Source organism: Oncorhynchus tshawytscha, linkage group LG09 (assembly GCF_018296145.1).
Source record: "Oncorhynchus tshawytscha isolate Ot180627B linkage group LG09, Otsh_v2.0, whole genome shotgun sequence".
NCBI classification, from domain to species: domain Eukaryota; kingdom Metazoa; phylum Chordata; class Actinopteri; order Salmoniformes; family Salmonidae; genus Oncorhynchus; species Oncorhynchus tshawytscha.
The window spans coordinates 62,008,730-62,029,125 of record NC_056437.1 but is presented as its reverse complement, the minus strand read 5'-3'; the positions used below and the strand labels follow the sequence as shown (position 1 = coordinate 62,029,125).

Genomic DNA, 20,396 nt, shown 5'->3' with positions numbered 1-20,396 from the left:
TGTGTTATTGGGCCACTCCACTTAAATAAATGTAGCTAAAATGAAGGGATAATAATACTAGCTCTGGTAGAATAAAATATACATGTTTATTAGGATGAGGGAAAAGCGCTTTCCTTACAGTCATAAAATAGAGGAAACATTTAAAGCAAATTCCAGTTTAATAGTATTGGAAATGTGTGCATGGAAACAATGGAAGCATAAGATTCCATAGACATAGGATGTTAGGCATCAGGACCACTGAGTAAACAAGCTTACTGTTAGACAGCTTAATAATGTATATGTCACCAACAGATTTATCCTAGTTAGGTTTCCATTCAATTATTCACGCCACAGAAAGGACTTTGATTGCAACTCCATCTCTTACCCTGAGGATAAAGAAGAGGGACCCATTTACAGAGTTGTGTCTTTGAGACTTGTATGCACCACATTGCTTTGAGTACACTTTCTTTATACATCAATAGCACCTTGCAACTCAATAGCAGATTGTAAAAAGCCAGTATCACACTTGCATGTTTAGAGTAACACAATTATACTGTGTGAGACAGGTGGTACCTTTTAATCTCCACATCTGTTGAGTCTGTAATTGTTTGGATGGGTGTTATCACTCTCGGTCTGGCTGCCATCCAGTGACAAAGAAATATGGAGAAAAGCATGGCTGCCATCCAGTGACAAAGAAATATGGAGAAAAGCATCTCTGCGGCGAGGATCTCTACGCTGTCATAGCCCTGTACAATGCTGCTTGAACATGACTCTACAAGGCAGCACTGTAGAGAAGCTAAAAGCAACGAGCAAGGCACATCACTTTCACTCTCAACACAACTTTAATAGATGCCACACTGACAGCTAAATCATTTTTTCCCTACTCGACAGCGGCTGATACATTCTGTGGGATGTGTAGCATAATCCAATTTATTTAATAGATTCTTAATCACAATCTAAGATTGTGGAATAATGTAAGGACATTGGGTCGTGGAGATGAAAGAAACCTAATAGCATGCCCGATCACGGTCTATTGCTCCCCCATCTGTAGGTTCGATCTTGGAGAGAAAAACGGTGAATAAAAATTCTAACAATGCATTGGCCATATCATTAGCCTATAGCATAACCTGTCCTATCAACAGTTTGTTGGTGGCGTTGCTATAGGCCTACGCATATGTTGATAACAGTTGATTATCTCAAGAGTGTGCGCCTTTGTTTATTTCCTACAGGTTTGCAATACAATACATATGTAATCATGCTGTTTTATAGGCGCTGTTAATCCCACATTAAAAACGCATTATATTACCTAAAGGGAGAAAAGGAGACACGACAATGACAAGATGGGCAGAAGCACAACGGACTTGGGAATGGCATGACATTGATGCGCGCCCACTCTCAAAGCCTGGTTAAACATGTTACACGACATTCAATAACAAAAAACATTGAATATCGTGTGTCCTTGTTCAGCATTTTCTGATGTGCCATAGTTGTCAATTGTTTCTCCGTAAGGAGAAGCCTACTTGGTTCTGCCGCGATGCTGAGCGATGTTTCTCAATGGTTGGTTAATGCCTGGTTGAATATGACTGTTTATTGACGTCACCATATAGGCCACTGATTTTTCTTATCGTTTCAGAGCCTCATTTCGATAACCGCAAAGTCCAATTGCCAACATTCATCCAAAGGGAATGAAGATGCGCACATAGCCAATGAACACCAATCTGCGTGACATGCTTTTCAGATCATTTAAATTAGCCTGCTGATAAATTGAAGCGTAGGGAAATGCCAACAACAAAAATACATGTTCATAAATGTATTTATTTGAAGTCCTTCAGCAGTTATTCCATAACCAAAGAGAAATCTTACACAATCAATAAACATCATTGAAGTCGGAAGTTTACATACACCTTAGCCAAATACATTTAAACTCAGTTTCACAAATCCTAGCAAAAAAATTCCCCATCTTAGGTCAGTTAGCATCACCACTTTATTTTATGAATGTGAAATGTCAGGATAATAGTAGAGAAAATGATTTATTTCAGCTTTTATTTCTTTCATCACATTCCCAGTGGGTCAGAGGTTTACATACACTGAATTAGTATTTGGTAGCATTGCCTTTAAATTATTTAACTTGGGTCAAATGTTTCAGGTAGCCTTCCACAAGCTTCCCACAATAAGTTGGGTGAATTTTGGCCCATTACTCCTGACAGAGCTGGTGTAACTGAGTCAGGTTTGTAGGCCTCCTTCCTAGTACATGCTTCTATAGTTTTTCTGCCCACAAATGTTTATGGAAATGAGGTCAGGGCTTTGTGATGGCCACTCCAATAACTTGACTTTGTTGTTGTCTTTAAGCCATTTTGCCACAACTTTGGAAGTATGCTTGGGGTCATTGTCCATTTGGAAAACCCATTTGCGACCAAGCTTTAACTTCCTGACTGAGGTCTTGAGATGTTGCTTCAATAGATCCACAACTTCCCTCCCTCATGATGCCATCTGTATTGTGAAGTGCACCAGTCCCTCCTGCAGCAAAGCACCCCAACAACATGCTGCCGCCACTACCATGCTTCACGGTTGGGATGGTTTTCTTCGGCTTGCAAGCATCCCCCTTTTCCTCCAAACATAACGATGGTCATTATGGCCAAACAGTTCTATTTTTGTTTCATCAGACCAGAGGACATTTCTCCAAAAAGTATGATCTTTGTCGCCATGTACAGTTGCAAACCGTAGTCTGGCTATTTTATGGCGGTTTTGGAGAAGTGGCTTCGTCCTTGCTGAGCGGCCTTTCAGTCTGTCGATATTGGACTCATTCTACTGTGGATATAGATACTTTAGTACCCGTTTTCTCCAGCATCTTCACAAAGTCCTTTTCTGTTCTTCTGGGATTGATTTGCACTTTCCGCACCAAAGTACGTTAATATCTAGGAGACAGAACACTTAGCTGAGCGTTATGACAGCTGTGTTGTCCCATGGTGTTTATACTTGTGTACTATTGTTTGTAGAGATGAACGTGGTACCTTCAGGCGTTTAGAAACTCTTGGCTGATTTCTTTTGATTTTCCCATGATGTCAAGCAAAGAGGCACTGAGTTTGAAGGTAGGCCTTGAAATACATTCACAGGTAAACCTCCAATTGACTCAAATGATGTCAATTAGCCTATCAGAAGCTTCTAAAGCCATGACATAATTTTCTGGACTCTTCCAGGCCGTTTAAAAAAGGCACAGTCAATTTAGTGTATTTCACATCTGGTCCACTGGAATTGTGATACAGTGAATAATGGCAGCAATAATAAGTGAAATGATCTGTCTGTAAACAATTGTTTGAAAAATTACTTGTCATGCAAAGTAGATGTCCTAACAGACTTGCAAAAACGACAGTTTGAGAAGAAATGTGAGGAGTGATTGAAAAACTAGTTAATGATGCCAACCAAACGACCCAAATATTAATTTCCACAAAGTTTGCTGCTTCAGTGTCTTTAGATATTTGTCAGATGTTACTATGGAATACTGAAGTATAATTACAAGCATTTCATAAGTGTCAAATGCCTTTATTGACAATTACATGAAGTTGATGCAAGAGTCAATATTTGCAGTGTTGACCCTTCTTTTTCAAGACCTCTGCAATCCGCCCTGGAATGCTGTCAATTAACTTCTGGGCCACATCCTGACTGATGGCAGCCCATTCTTGCATAATAAATGCTTGGAGTTTGTCAGAATTTGTGGGTTGTTTGTCTACCCGCCTTTTGAGGATTGACCACAACTTCAATGGGATTAAGGTCTGGGGAGTTTCCTGGCCATGGACCCAAAATATTGATGTTTTGTTCCCCGGGCCACTTAGTTATTACTTTTGCCTTATAGCAAGTTGCTCCATCATACATTTTGTCACCAAACTGTTCCTGGATTGTTGGGAGAAGCTGCTCTCGGAGGATGTGTTGGTACCATTCTTTATTCATGGCTGTGTTCTTAAGGCAAAATTGTGAGTGAGCCCACTCCCTTGGCTGAGAAGCAACCCCACACATGAATGGTCTCAGGATGCTTTACTGTTGGCGTGACACAGGACTGATGGTAGTGCTCATCTTTTCCGGACAAGCTTTTTTCCGGATGCCCCAAAAAATTGAAAAGGGGATTCAGAGAAAATGATTTTACCCCTGTCCTCAGCAGTCCAATTCATGTACCGTTTGCAGAATATCATTCTGTCCCTGATGTTTTTCCTGGAGAGAAGTGGCTTCTTTGCTGCCCTTCTTGACACCAGGCCATCCTACAAAAGTCTTCGCCTCACTGTGCATGCAAATGCACTCACACCTGCCTGCTGCCATTCCTGAGCAAGCTCTGTACTGGTGGTGCCCCGATCCCGCAGCTGAATCAACTTTAGGGAGACGGTCAAGGTGCTTGCTGGACTTTCTTGGGCGCCCTGGAGCCTTCTTCACAACAATTGAACCGCTCTCCTTGAAGTTCTTGATGATCCGATTAATGGTTGATTTAGGTACAAATCTTACTGGCAGCAATATCCTTGCCTGTGAAGCCTTTTTGTGCAAAACAATGGACGGCACGTGTTTCCTTGCAGGTAACCATGGTTGACAGAGGAAGAACAATGATTCCAAGCACCACCCTCCTTTTGAAGCTTCCAGTCTGTTATTCAAACTCCATCAGCATGAGAGAGTGATCTCCAGCCTTGTCCTCGTCAACACTCACACCTGTGTTAACGAGAGAATCAGACATGTCAGCTGGTCCTTTTGTGGCAGGGCTGAAATGCAGTGGAAATGTTTTTTGGGGGTTCAGTTCATTTGCATGGCAAAGAGGGACTTCGCAATTAATTGCAATTCATCATCTGATCACACGTCATAACATTCTGGAGTATATGCAAATTGCTATCATACAAACTGAGGCAGCAGACTTTGTGAAAATTAATATTTGTGTCATTCGCAAAACGTTTGGCCACGGCTGTATATGTAAACTTCCGACTTCAACTGCATACAAACACCCGACAATTCAGAAACAACTCCAGGCCACTTCTAAAGAAAGCCGAGTATGTATTCACCATTGGGGTATATGCTTACAGCAGTGTCCCTGCAACCTGCTGTATATTGGCCAGACGGTCTGTTACAAACACAGACATGAGCACAGAATTTTTTTGAAAGCAGTCGCTGAATGCAACAAGTATGTTCTGGAGGGTGACATTTTACAGAACTTTCAGACAGAAATTAATTTCATAGCACAGCTATGATTTTCTGTCATAATGAATAGAAATCATGTCAGCTCTATTCATTACATTTTTAACTGCAATGTTGTGAATGTTTTACCTCACTGAATACACCCCAGGCTGGAGCAGAATTATCAAGCTGGGAGGGTCAAAGTTGGGACCAATGGCTGAACAAACAATCTTTAGTGGATAGTCAGAGCATTAATATTACGTATAATTTGTCCTCGTCTTAGTTTTTACACAGAACTGTCCACGGTAAAACAGAATTGTATTATGTCACAAAAGGCTGAAACAAAAACGCCTACATCCAGCCCACTATTATTTACACTGGTAAAGGAGGGGACGTTCGCTCGGACTGCGTGTTCGAACACCACTTCATCTTTGGAGCAAAAAACATACAAATCTGTCATCTGCTGACAAGCCCATTGAGACAGCAGACGACTGACAAGATCAGTCAGCTCACTAACATATAAAATCACAATTCTTAGAACATTAATTCAAAATGTCAATTAATGAACTGGTGAGATGCCAGCTTTGCTGTGTGCATAGGTACTCCCCCCCCCCCAAAAAAAATATAACTGGGAAAAAATATATACACTCTACATACTTCAAACTTATACTCAAGAAAACACTTCCATGCTGCTTTTGTTAAGTGTACTTGTATAATTATTTGCATTCATAAGGGAATTGTTGCAGCGAGTGTGGTTCTTTGTAGATTCATAAGCTTTATGTATAGCTGCTTAGTGATACTGGTCAGTTTGACTCTGAATAGTTCAAAGACATGATTTTTTAACTGAATTGTTTTACTTCACGCAGAAACATGAACAAAAGTCTACGAACGAAAACTATATTCAAAGGCAGTACATCCACTGCCTGAGAGTGACAATGCACTATGACCACGTCCAACTTCAAGACAGTGCTGAGAGCTGCCACACCTGGTATGCCTTGGGTCTTTGATATCTCCGTTTCTGGTCAAACCCTCATAACGGCATCAACATAGAAAGACAAGGAAACAATAAAAATCACTGTCCCAGCACCTGTGTCTGGTGCTTATGTGATGCAGGACTATTCTACAGTAAGACTTCTTGATGAGTTGGTTGGAGAGGATGGGAGGGAGATTGGTGGCAGAGTGCAGAGGTCGGCTTGGCTCTTCTTCCCGAGTTCCTTCTTGCTGTAGCACAATTTCCCAGCGTAGATTCATAGTGTTACAGAATCTCCAGGTCGACGTGCCGTACCTCTGGATTACGTTGCTGTTGAGGGACAACAAAACAGGACGCATTAAATCTTAGAACTTCTTTTTAGCATTGAATAAATGACAACCATCATCTTGTAAGATAATGTGATGTCAATGAGAGTGATATTTCTGGCTCTGATCACTAGGGAAAAGCGCACGCTCGCTCACTATTAAAAATAGTTTTATTAAGACAAGTTTAAAAGATTGACGTTTGCCTTCAATGGCCTTCTTCAGAATAATCACAAAGGGAATGGAAAAGTTAATGGAAAAGAATTAGGGGGGAAAATCTTTTGAGCTGGTAGTGCTCATGAGAGAGAGGTCGACCATACAGGTTAGTACTGAAGCTGTGATGTGGTCAATGTCTCCAACTAGTGATGAAATACAGAACTAAACCCAGTAAACAACAAATGTATTTATTCATTTTTATTTTACCTTTATTTAACTAGGCAAGTCAGTTAAGAACAAATTCTTATTTTCAATGATGGCCTAGGAACAGTGGGTTAACTGCCTGTTCAGGGGCAGAACGACAGATGTGAACCTTGTCAGCTCGGGGGTTTGAATTTGCAACCTTCCGGTTACTAGTCCAACACTAACCCACTAGGCTACCCTGCCGCCCCATGGAAAACTAGACGAGCTTTTATCAACTACAGTAGGTGTAACTCATATACAAACACTACTATATAACACGTTGAATGTTGTGTATTGAAAAATAAAATGGGGCTAAGCAAAACTAGGGCTAACAACAAACATCAAAAGCTTAGACCCAGGTCTAACTAGGGTTGCACATTTTGGGGAATATTCAGAGAGAATTAAACAGGACTAAACCGAAATACATTCACATTAATACCCTTTTAAATTGTAAGTTTTTTTTGCATTGGATATATTTACCATAACATATGGAGACCGAAACATAAACCTTTTACCTTATCATAAGTAGACATAACTGCAAATGATGAAATCCTTCCAATAGAAATAAAATAACTAGTTAAAACAGAACTTTAATTAAATTAGTTGACTCCTCACATGGGATGATTTCACTGAACAACAAAAGGGAATATTGAATGATCCCAAAGATCCATCGCATCTCCCCCCAAAAAATTAAGATACCCCGAACTTTTAAAACGGTAGTGTCACTTAGAAATGTCCTCGTTTTTGAAAGAAAGCACATTTTTTGTCCATTAAAATATCAAATTGATCAGAAATACATTGTTAACTTTGAAAATGACTATTGTAGCTGGAAACGGCAGATACATTTTTAATATCTACATAGGCAAACAGAGGCCCATTTATCAGCAACCGTCACTCTGTGATCCAATGGCACGTTGTGTTAACTAATCAAAGTTTATCATTTTAAAAAGGCAAATTGATCATGAGACAACCTTATTGCAATTATGTTAGCACAGCTGACAACTGTTGTTCTGATTAAAGAAGCAATACAACTGGCCTTCTTTAGACTAGTTGAGTATCTGGAGCATCAGCATTTGTGGGTTCGATTACAGGCTCAAAATGCTCAGAAATGCTTTCTTCCGAAACACGTCAGTTTATTCTTCTTCTGAGAAATGGAGGCTATTCCACATGAGAAATTGCCAAGAAACTGAAGATCTCGTACAACACTGTGTACTACTCCCTTCACAGAACAGCGCAAACTGGCTCTAACCAGAATAGAAAGAGTGGGAGGCCCCATGGCACAACTGAGGAAGAGGACAAATACATTAGTGTCTAGTTTGAGACAGACACCTCACAAGTCCTCAACTGGCATCTTCATTAAATAAAACCCGCAAAACACCAGTCTCAACGTCAAAAGCGAAGCGGCGACCCCGGGATGCTGGCCTTCTAAGCAGAGTTCCTCTGTCCAGTGTCAGTGTTCTCTTGCCCATCTTAATCTTTTCTTTTTATTAACCGTCTGAGATATGCCTTTTTCTTTGCAACTGCCTAGAAGGCCAGCATCCCAGAGTCGCCTATTTAATGAAGCTGCCAGTTAAGAACTTGTGAGGTGTCTGTCTCAAACTAGACACCAATGTATTTGTCCTCAGCTTGGGGCAACAGTGAAGAGGGCAGGACATATTGTTTTCTCTTACATCTGTAAGCAGAGTCTGAACATCAGACAGGATGGCATTGTCTCCCTCAATCCGTGCAATGCCTACTGCTATAGGTTTCAGGCTGCTTACCACTCTCTCCCAAAATACATCATCCAGGAGGATCTTCTTAATGGGGCTGTCCATATCGGCAGACTGTGATATGGCCATTTCTTGGAGAGACTCCTTTCCCTCCAGGAGACTGTCAAACATGATGACAACACCACCCCAACGGGTGTTGCTGGGCGGCTTCAATGTGGTGCTCTTATTCTTCTCATTTTGCTTGGTGAGATAGATTGCTGCTATAACTTGATGACCCTTCACATACCTAACCATTTCCTTGGCTCTTGTAGAGTGGATCCATTGTTTTCAGCCAATGGGTGTCATGTGAGGGTAGGACTCCCCCACTTTAGACCAAGCAGCCTTCATGTTCGCAGCATTGTCTGTCACCAACTTGATGACAAATACCTTCTGTGGTCCAAGGTCATTGATGACTGCCTTCAACTGGTCTGCAATGTAGAGACCGGTGTGTCTGTTGTCCCTTGTAGAATACTGGTTGAGGGGTAGAGATGTAGTTAATTATTCCTTGCCCACGAACATTTGACCACCCATCAGAGATGATCGCAATACAGTCTGCTTTCTCTATGACTTGCTTGACCTTCACTTTAACTCTGTTGAACTCTGCATCCAGCAAATTAGTAGATAAATCATCTGGTTGGAGGGGTGCATGCTGGGCGAAGAACATTCAGAAATCTCTTCCAATACACATTGCCTGTGAGCATCAGAGGTGAACCAGTTGCATACACATTTCTCTGACTACGTTCCTCCATTGAGTCAAAACTTCCAGGAGGACCATGAGTAGTTGCTATCGATAAGGTGTCTGATTCATCATTTTCACCTCCAATAGAAGTAGAGGGACTTTTGCCAGAGGTTGCTTGTTGTGAGCGCTGAGGGAACTTTACACACTTGGCCAGATGATTCTGCATCTTTGTTGCATTCTTCACATATGATTTGGCACAGTATTCTCAAATGTACACAGCTTTTCCTTCTACATTAGCTGTAGTGAAATGTCTCCACACATCAGATAGGAAAATGCCATGGGCTCTGTAAAGATTAGAAGGGAAAAAAAGTTTAAAAAAAAATACAATTCCATGTACAGATAACTAGTTAGACAATTAGATTAAACTCCTCCTTTGTAAGATAAATGCTAAAATGAAACGTAGGGAAACAGGTGAAAAGCTGACCACGACTCCATTTTGTTGATCCCTGTCTACAGACAGCCTACAGACAGCCTACAGACAGAAACTAAAACAAGAAGCTCCCGCGCTGAGGTCTGTTCAACGCTGTTCCGACCAATCTGATTCCACACTCCAAGACTGCTTCCATCACGTGGACTGGGATATGTTTCGTATTGCGTCAGACAACAACATTGACGAATACGCTGATTCGGTGAGCGAGTTCATTAGAACGGGCGTTGACGATGTCGTTCCCATAGCAACGATTACAACATTCCCAAACCAGAAACCGTGGTTTGATGGCAGCATTCGCGCGAAACTGACGAACCACTGCTTTCGAACCACTGCTTTCGAACCACTGACCGAATACAAACAGTGTAACTATTCCCTGCGCAAGGCAATCAAACTAGCTAAGCGTCAGTATAGAGACAAAGTAGAATCTCAATTCAACAGCTCAGACACAAGAGGTATGTGGCAGGGTCTACAGTCAATCACAGATTACACAAAGAAAACCAGCCCCATCACGGACCAGGATGTCTTGCTCCCAGGCAGACTAAATAACTTTTTTGCCCGCTTTGAGGACAATACAGTGCCACTGACACAGCCCGCAACTAAAACATCTCCTTCACTGCAGCCGACGTGAGGAAAACATTTAAACGTGTCAACCCTCGCAAGGCTGCAGGCCCAGACGGCATCCCCAGCCGCGCCCTCAGAGCATGCGCAGACCAGCTGGCTGGTGTGTTTACGGACATATTCAATCAATCCCTATCCCAGTCTGTTGTTCCCACATGCTTCAAGAGGGCCACCATTGTTCCTGTTCTCAAGAAATCTAAGGTAACTGAGCTAAACGACTAGCACTCACTTCCGTCATCATGAGGTGCTTTGAGAGACTAGTCAAGGACCATATCACCTCCACCCTACCTGACACCCTAGACCCACTCCAATTTGCTTACCGCCCAAATAGGTCCACAGACGATGCAATCTCAACCACACTGCACACTGCCCTAACCCATCTGGACAAGAGGAATACCTATGTGAGAATGCTGTTCATCGACTACAGCTCGGCATTTAACACCATAGTGCTCTCCAAGCTCGAGACCCTGGGTCTCGACCCCGCCCTGTGCAACTGGGTACTGGACTTCCTGACGGGCCGCCCCCAGGTGGTGAGGATAGGCAACAGCATTTCCACCCCGCTGATCCTCAACACTGGGGCCCCACAAGGGTGCGTTCTGAGCCCTCTCCTGTACTCCCTGTTCACCCACGACTGCGTGGCCACGCCAACTCAATCATCAAGTTTGCGGACGACACAACAGTGGTAGGCTTGATTACCAACAACGACGAGACGGCCTACAGGGAGGAGGTGAGGGCCCTCGGAGTGTGGTGTCAGGAAAATAACCTCACACTCAATGTCAACAAAACTAAGGAGATGATTGTGGACTTCAGGAAACAGCAGAAGGAACACCCCCCTATCCACATTGATGGAACAGTAGTGGAGAGGGTAGTAAGTTTTAAGTTTCTCGGCGTACACATCACAGACAAACTGAATTGGTCCACCCACACAGACAGCATCGTGAAGAAGGCGCAGTAGCGCCTCTTCAACCTCAGGAGGCTGAAGAAATTCGGCTTGTCACCAAAAGCACTCACAAACTTCTACAGATGCACAATCGAGAGCATCCTGTCGGGCTGTATCACCGCCTGGTACGGCAACTGCTCCGCCCACAACCGTAAGGCTCTCCAGAGGGTAGTGAGGTCTGCACAACGCATCACCGGGGGCAAACTACCTGCCCTCCAGGACACCTACACCACCCGATGTCACAGGAAGGCCATAAAGATCATCAAGGACAACAACCACCCGAGCCACTGCCTGTTCACCCCGCTATCATCCAGAAGGCGAGGTCAGTACAGGTGCATCAAAGCTGGGACCGAGAGACTGAAAAACAGCTTCTCTCAAGGCCATCAGACTGTTAAACAGCCACCCCTAACATTGAGTGGCTGCTGCCAACACACTGACTCAACTCCAGCCACTTTAATAATGGGAATTGATGGGAAATGTAAAATATATCACTAGCCACTTTAAACAATGCTACCTAATATAATGTTTACATACCCTACATTATTCATCTCATATGTATACATATATACTGTACTCTATATCATCTACTGCATCTTTATGTAATACATGTATCACTAGCCACTTTAACTATGCCACTTTGTTTACATACTCATTTCATATGTATATACTGCACTCAATACCATCTACTGTATCTTGCCTATGCCGCTCTGTACCATCACTCATTCATATATCTTTATGTATATATTCTTTATCCCCTTACACTCGTGTCTATAAGGTAGTAGTTTTGGAATTGTTAGTTAGATTACTTGTTGGTTATTACTGCATTGTCGGAACTAGAAGCACAAGCATTTCGCTACACTCGCATTAACATCTGCTAACCATGTGTATGTGACAAATAAAATTTGATTTGATTTGATTAACACTCAGATAGCAGGCTCAAGCAAGCTAAAAACCCACATGGTAGCAAACACGAACTAGGAGAAATTGTTAACAAGTTAGAAATTATTTCAACACACTTTGCTGTAGGCTACTATTTACTAGTTAACATAAAATCATGTCATAAAATATATTCACCCCACCCAGTATTCTTATCAACACTCACCAGAAAGCATGTAGTCCTTGGCTCAGACAGTGTAGTAGTGTGGGCTCAATAGCATCACCTTAGTGTGCAAGATCTTGAGAATCAGCTGTACATGTGATGGAAGAATGCACTGTGCATGCAGAGGGTTGCAATTCCATTGAATTGGGGATAGATTAACCAAAATATGCCACGATTTTCTCTTAGTGAGCATGGCCTTATTTCTAGTACAGCATGTTGGATGACTGGATGAATGTCATTCATATTCCATTCACCTCATTCAAGGTAACATCAATAGGTTTAGGTTACTACATGATACACAAATTTCCCTTTACCCATCATGAGGTTGCTACAACCTAGCCTTTGAATGTACAGTTGAAGTCGGAAAATCAAAAGAAAAAAATGGTAGACCTCCACAAGTCTGGTTCATCCCTGGGAGAATTTCCAAACGCCCGAAGGTACCACATTCATCTATACAAACAATAGTACGCAAGTATAAACACCATGGAACAACGCAGCGGTCATACCGCTCAGGAAGGAGACGCGTTCCGTCTCCTAGAGATGAACAGACTTTGGTGCGAAAAGTGCAAATCAATCCCAGAACAGCAGCAAAGGACCTTGTGAAGATGGAGGAAACAGGTACAAAAGTATATATATCCACAGTAAAACGAGTCCTATACAAACATAACCTGAAAGGCCGTTCAGCAAGGAAGAAGCCACTGCTTCGGTTTTCAACTGCACATGGGGACAAAGATTGTACTTTTTGGAGAAATGTCCTCTGGTCTGATGAAACAAAAATAGAACTGTTTGGCCATAATGGCCATCGTTATGTTTGGAGGAAAATGGGGGATGCTTGCAAGCCGAAGAACACCATCCCAACCATGAAGCACGGGGGTGGCAGCATCATGTTGTGGGGGTGCTTTGCTGCAGGAGGGGCTGGTGCACTTCACAAAATAAATGGCATCATGAGAAAGGAAAATTATGTGGATATATTGAAGCAAAGACATCAGTTAAAGCTTGGTCGCAAATGAGTCTTCCAAATGGACAATGACCCCAAGCATACTTCCAAAGTCAAGGTATTGGTATGGCCATCAGAAAGCCCTGACCTCAGTCCCATAGAAAATTTGTGGGCAGAACTGAGAAAGCGTGTGAGAGCAAGGAGGCCAACAAACCTGACTCAGTTACACCAGCTCTGTCAGGAGGAATGGGCCAAAATTCATCCAACTTATTGTGGGAAGCTCATGGAAGGCTACCCGAAACGTTTGACCTAAGTTAAACAATTTATAAGGCTATGCTACCAAATACTAATTGAGTGCATGTAAACTGATGACCCATGGTGAATGTGATGAAATAAATCACTCTACTATTATTCTGACATTTCACATTCTAAAAATAAAGTGGTGGTCCTAACTGACAAGGAATTTTTACTAGGATTAAATGTCAGGAATTGTGAAAAACTGAGTTTAAATGTATTTGGCTGAGATGTATGTAAACTTCCGACTTAAACTGTATGTTTACAAAGTAGGTGCACACAGGTCGAGAGAAAAATTTGAGATGACAGTGACACATTCAATACCGCCTTGCACACACTTGCCTGCATCTAGCTTATCTAGGGTGTAATCTTTCATCCAACAGTTGCAAACGAGAGTTTTTATTGGACAAATTCAGGTATTCATTTTTATCCCCGTTTCGATTGCTTTGGTTTAAGCAATGTTTTTCAACAGTCAGCAGAATGAGTACACCCCTGATCAAGCATAAACACAGGTCACTTTTATGGCAGCCACTTTGTATTCATTCTAGCCTCTATGCACACTCCTCCTCACCCCATTTCCCTTTGTTTGTGGACTTCAATGAACACAGCTGTATGTGACTAGGCAAAAAATTATAAAAACGAAGTAAACCAGGGAGGAAAAAAAAGGTGCGCACGCGCTAGCTAGCAAGCTGTAGCTTGCAGTACGAGATTCATTAATTCTCTGATCCTTTGATTGGATGGACAACATGTCAGTTCCTGCTACAAGAGCTCAGATTGGATGGAGGACGTCCTCTGGAAGTTGTCATAATTACTGTGTAAGTCTATGGAAGGGGTTGAGAACAAAGAACCAAAAGCCAACGTACCAAGAGGACGGAAGCCTGCTGTCCTCCGGCTACACCATGGTGCTACCCTACAGAGTGCTGTGGAGGCTACTGTAGTCCATTGCAAAACAGTGTGTTTTAATAAATTATTTGGTGACATGAACATATTTAGTATAGTTTTATCTAAAAAGGATAACTTTAATGTCTTACAATTTCTATGAAATTCACTGAAGATGGTCTTCTCCTTCTTCCTCTGGAAGAGCCTCCACTGGTGTACTAGCATTAAGTAAATTGTCACTTGTAGTTGCCAGGGGGAATATGCAGGAGGATGGTCTTGTTGGCTGATGTCAGATCAGACAACACGGTCTTTAATGTTTTCAGCTCTATGGTAGGAAGCTGCTGGAATGTATTACCTAGAGCTGTGTCTGAGCGTAGAATACGCCAATGTTTTTTTGATGATGTCCAGTAGTTCTGGACTTTGTGGGGTGTAGGTAGTGAGTGGCCTGTTGGATACAAGGTCTGGCTCTAGGGCTTGTGTGCTTGCTTAGTAGTTGTGCTCTAGGAACATCCATGAGTTTACTTTTAGCTTGATTTAACCTTGTCTGACTGTAGTCCTTTGCTCTAAATCTTTCTAGGAGTTAATTCTTTCTTCTGTTGAATGCACTTCAACAGATCACTAACTAAGAATTAATACAAGCTATGTGTATGGTGTTGAAATGTAACATGTGGTGGTGGAGCATGTCCAGACATGCATTCCGATGACCTAACATGAAGTGTGCACTCCCTTCTTGGATTGGTTCTTCAAGCATTGAATTGATTTAAGCATGTGCTCAAGGGAGTTCCCATCCTATTTCTTACACCAATCCAGTACTTTTAAAAACTCATGAGGGGTTTGAACGAGTGCACACTTTGGGGAGAAGGGTACATAGAGAACGGGAGTGCAGCTCCACTCTACCTTGAGTTCTTTCTCCAGGCGGTCCACCTCAGCCCCCAGGGTGTCGATGATGTTCTCACCATGCTTCAGCATGAAGTTCTCCAGCTCATCAGTGGTCTTCACCTGCTGGATGTCCTACAAGCCACAACACACACACACACACACACACACACACACACACACACACACACACACACACAGTAGCTGCCAAAATAATGGATACACTTGAGTAAATGAAGTATATTGAAAGCAGGTGTTTCCACACAGGTGCAACTGAGTTAATTAAGCAATTAACATACCATCATACATATAAATACTAGGCAGGCCATTATTTTGACTACCTTGGTTATGCCCCCATAGGATGACAATGCCCCCCATCCACAGGGCACTTGAAGAATCGATGCCAAGGTGCATTGAAGCTATTCTGGCTTGTGGTCCAATTCCACCCTATTCTTTTATTTTGGCAGTTAACTCTAAACTCTAGTACTTTGACTAGATCATTTTCATGACAAAATGACAGAACAAGGGGACGGGTCAGGCTGCCTTCTGAGAATTCGTAAGCAAGTGAGAACCTCCACTACCATTCGTTCTACTGGCCAACGTGCAATAAATTGGAAAACAAAATGGATGATATACGATCAAGACTATCCTTACCAATGGCACATTAAAAACAGAGTCATGGCTGAGCGCCAACACGGATAATATAAAGCTAGCGGGATTTTCCATGCATCGGCAGGACAGAGACGCTAAGTCAGGGGATGTGTGTATATTTGTCAATAACAGCTGATGTGCGATGTCCAACAGTAAATAAATCTCGCGTAGGGATGCACGGATGACATTTTTGTCCAATACCGATATCTTCCTTGCCAAAAAAACAAAATACAGATAACCAATATTTAACATTTTTGCAGTCTTTTAAGCATTCTAGTACAGTTAAATCGTTAACACACACACACACACACACACACAAACAGTGGTCTAAGGCACTGCATCTTAGTGCAAGAGGCTTCACTACAGTCCCTGGTTCGAATCCAGGCTGTATCACATCCGGACGTGATTGGGAGTCCCATAGGGCGGCATTTATATATTTTTGTTGGCATTTACGCATGTCCCCATTACCATGATGGATTCTGATCAGGTATCCTATTGAAATATTGAATGCTTAGGTTTAGTGGGTCTCCACCAGAAGTTAAAATGGTTATCTGTATGAGGAAGGTATAGTGTGTGCAATTAAGCTTGGAATGTTTTGAGTGCAGGGAAAACGATCAAGTAGCAGCCATTGAAAAGGGGAGAGAGCCGTGGATTAGTGATAGAGGTTGAGGTCAGGTCATGTTAAGAGAGAAAGAAAGGTTTGTGGCCTTATCACTTAGTTTCCTGCCTAGCAGTAAAGATAAAATGTTTGTTCAGATGTGAAGAGGAGACTCAGCCTAGGAGAAATAGTTAAATATCAGTGCTTGTTTCAAATACAGCTGAGTTGATCCTCTGGGAAGAATAAACTTGGTTTGCGCTTTTAGTGTCCGTTGAGTTTTTACTTAGAGAATTAGAACCTAAACAACCAGTAAAACATTCAAACCTATTTTTCACTTACTTGCTGTGCTGTTTTGTTGTGCAGTCATTTCATTCTCAACCAGGATTTCATCATACATGTCAAGCAGTTTAGTTTCAGCTGTCTGTCTGTGGCCCCTCTTCCTCGGTGCGCACTGTCACTGTGTCCATTTCCATCTTGTCCAGCTGTGTATGTAACGTTTCACGTAAACCCAGTTTGTCTGCATCGATGTAGCGGTCCTTGTACCTGGCGTCGAGCATGGTGGTGACACAGTAAAGAGGCTCAGAGATAATGCCACCGAATCACTTGTTCACAGCCTTGAGTACTTTTGTAAATTAACCCCACGGTTTGTGTCGTCAGTTTTGTTGAGCAGGCGTTTCAATGCCATTGAGGGTATCACGTCTGCTGCAGCCGCAGTTGATTTGCTTTTTTCTCGAGTCAGCTGTTCGAATGGCACTAGGAGTGTGTTCATGTTTCCAAGGTCCAAACGTTCTCAAAAGCCATTGACATGGCAGCAGCGGTATGAGAACCAGCACATTCTTGAGCATGCAATTCCTCAGTACAAAATCCTCGTCGACCCACTGTGACAACGACAGACTCAGCATGATCATGGGGCTGACGTCGCTGGCCCAAACGTCAGTCGTGAAGCTAGTGACACCCATAGCAAGTAGCTCATAGATGCACAGTATTGTTGAAATGCACAACTCCGGCAGGGCAACATCTGAAAAATAGTGTGTATTGACCAGTTGGCGGAAACCAACACCATCCACAACAGGGAACAGTTGATTGTCAAGGGCGATGAATTCCATTATCTTGGGTATAATGGATTTTGCCTTTGAGTTGTCTCGCTGAAAATGTCTTACTCTTTCAAATGACTGCTCGGCTTAAACTTGTTTAGTTCTTGGAAGTGCACTTAGTATTTTTCTGCTTTTGTTCTGTGTAGCGCTGTGTTTTTCATAGCATCATTACATCATATAAGTATGCAAATCAGCGTTAAACTAGACTTGGCATTTTTAGCTAATAGTCCGATTCCGATACACACCACCACCCCCCGATATATTGTGCATCCCTAGTCTCGAGGTATTGCTCACCTGAGGTAGAGTACCTTATGATAAGATGTAGACCACCCTATATACCAACATAGTTTGCATCTATATTATTCGCAGCCGTCTATTTTCCACCACAAACCTATGCTGGCACTAAGACCGCACTCAACCAGCTATACAACACCATAAGCAAACAAGAAAATGCTCATCCAGGAGCAGAACTCCTAGTGACCGGTGACTGTAAATGCAGGCCATCTTGAATCCGTTTTACCTCATTTCTACCAGTATATACATGTGCAACCAGAGGGATGGGGGAGAAAAAGAAAGAAAAAGCCTACCTTTACTACAAAGACCACAGACTTGTCCAGTTAAATAAAAAGGTTAAAAAAACTAAAGAAAGAAAAGTGACACAAAGTTCTCCCTCCATTTGTCAAATCTGACCATAATTCTGTCCTCCCGATTCCTGCTTACAAGCAAAGACTAAGTACCAGTGACTAGCTCAATACAGAAGTGGTCAGATGACACGGATGCTACACTACAGGACTGTTTTGCTAGCACAGACTCGAATATGTTCCGGGATTCATCCAATGGCATTGAAGAATATACCATCTCAGTCGTCGGGTTCGTTAATAAGTGCGTCAACGATGTTGTCCCCAGAAGCCGTACATCCATATCCCAAACCAGAAGCCATGGATTACAGGCAACATCCGCATCGAGCTAAAGACTAGAGCTGCCGCTTTCAAGGAGCGGGACACTAATCTGGACGCATAAGAAATCCTGCTAAGCCCTCAGAAGAACCATCAAACAGGCAAAGCGTCAACACAGGATTAAGATTGAATCCTCCTCCATCTGACGCTCGTCGGATGTGGCAGGGCTTTAAAAATATTACGGACTATAAAGGGAAACACAACCGCGAGCTGCCCAGTGACACGAGCCTACCAGATGAGCTCAATGCCTTTTCAAATCAAATCAAATTTTATTTGTCACATACACATGGTTAGCAGATGTTAATGCGAGTGTAGCGAAATGCTTGTGCTTCTAGTTCCGACAATGCAGTAATAACCAACAAGTAATCTAACTAACAATTCCAAAACTACTGTCTTATACACAGTGTAAGGGGATAAAGAATATGTACATAAGGATATATGAATGAGTGATGGTACAGAGCAGCATAGGCAAGATACAGTAGATGGTATCGAGTACAGTATATACATATGAGATGAGTATGTAAACAAAGTGGCATAGTTAAAGTGGCTAGTGATACATGTATTACATAAGGATGCAGTCGATGATATAGAGTACAGTATATACATATACATATGAGATGAATAGTGTAGGGTAAGTAACATTATATAGGGTAGCATTGGTAGCAAGTGGCTAGTGATATATTTACATTATTTCCCATCAATTCCCATTATTAAAGTTGCTGGAGTTGAGTCAGTGTCAGTGTGTTGGCAGCAGCCACTCAATGTTAGTGGTGGCTGTTTAACAGTCTGATGGCCTTGAGATAGAAGCTGTTTTTCAGTCTCTCGGTCCCAGCTTTGATGCACCTGTACTGACCTCGCCTTCTGGATGATAGCGGGGTGAACAGGCAGTGGCTCGGGTGGTTGATGTCCTTGATGATCTTTATGGCCTTCCTGTAACATCGGGTGGTGTAGGTGTCCTGGAGGGCAGGTAGTTTGCCCCCAGTGATGCGTTGTGCAGACCTCACTACCCTCTGGAGAGCCTTACGGTTGAGGGCGGAGCAGTTGCCGTACCAGGCGGTGATACAGCCCGCCAGGATGCTCTCGATTGTGCATCTGTAGAAGTTTGTGAGTGCTTTTGGTGACAAGCCGAATTTCTTCAGCCTCTTGAGGTTGAAGTTCTTCACGATGCTGTCTGTGTGAGTGGACCAATTCAGTTTGTCTGTGATGTGTATGCCGAGGAACTTAAAAAACTTGCTACCCTCTCCACTACTGTTCCATCGATGTGGATAGGGGGGTGTTCCCTCTGCTGTTTCCTGAAGTCCACAATCATCTCCTTAGTTTTGTTGACGTTGAGTGTGAGGTTATTTTGCAGTCTCGTCGTTGTTGGTAATCAAGCCTACCACTGTTGTGTCGTCCGCAAACTTGATGATTGAGTTAGAGGCGTGCGTGGCCACGCAGTCGTGGGTGAACAGGGAGTACAGGAGAGGGCTCAGAACGCACCCTTGTGGGGCCCCAGTGTTGAGGATCAGCGGGGAGGAGATGTTGTTGCCTACCCTCACCACCTGGGGGCGGCCCGTCAGGAAGTCCAGTACCCAGTTGCACAGGGCGGGGTCGAGACCCAGGGTCTCGAGCTTGATGACGAGCTTGGAGGGTACTATGGTGTTGAATGCCGAGCTGTAGTCGATGAACAGCATTCTCACATAGGTATTCCTCTTGTCCAGATGGGTTAGGGCAGTGTGCAGTGT

The 20,396-nt window shown here is 42.8% G+C and overlaps 1 pseudogene; it reads right to left on the bottom strand.

Moving 5' to 3' along the window:
- Positions 1-4,820: 4,820 nt before the first annotated feature.
- Positions 4,821-20,396, bottom strand: part of LOC112259160 — a 37,531-nt pseudogene continuing 21,955 nt past the window's right edge.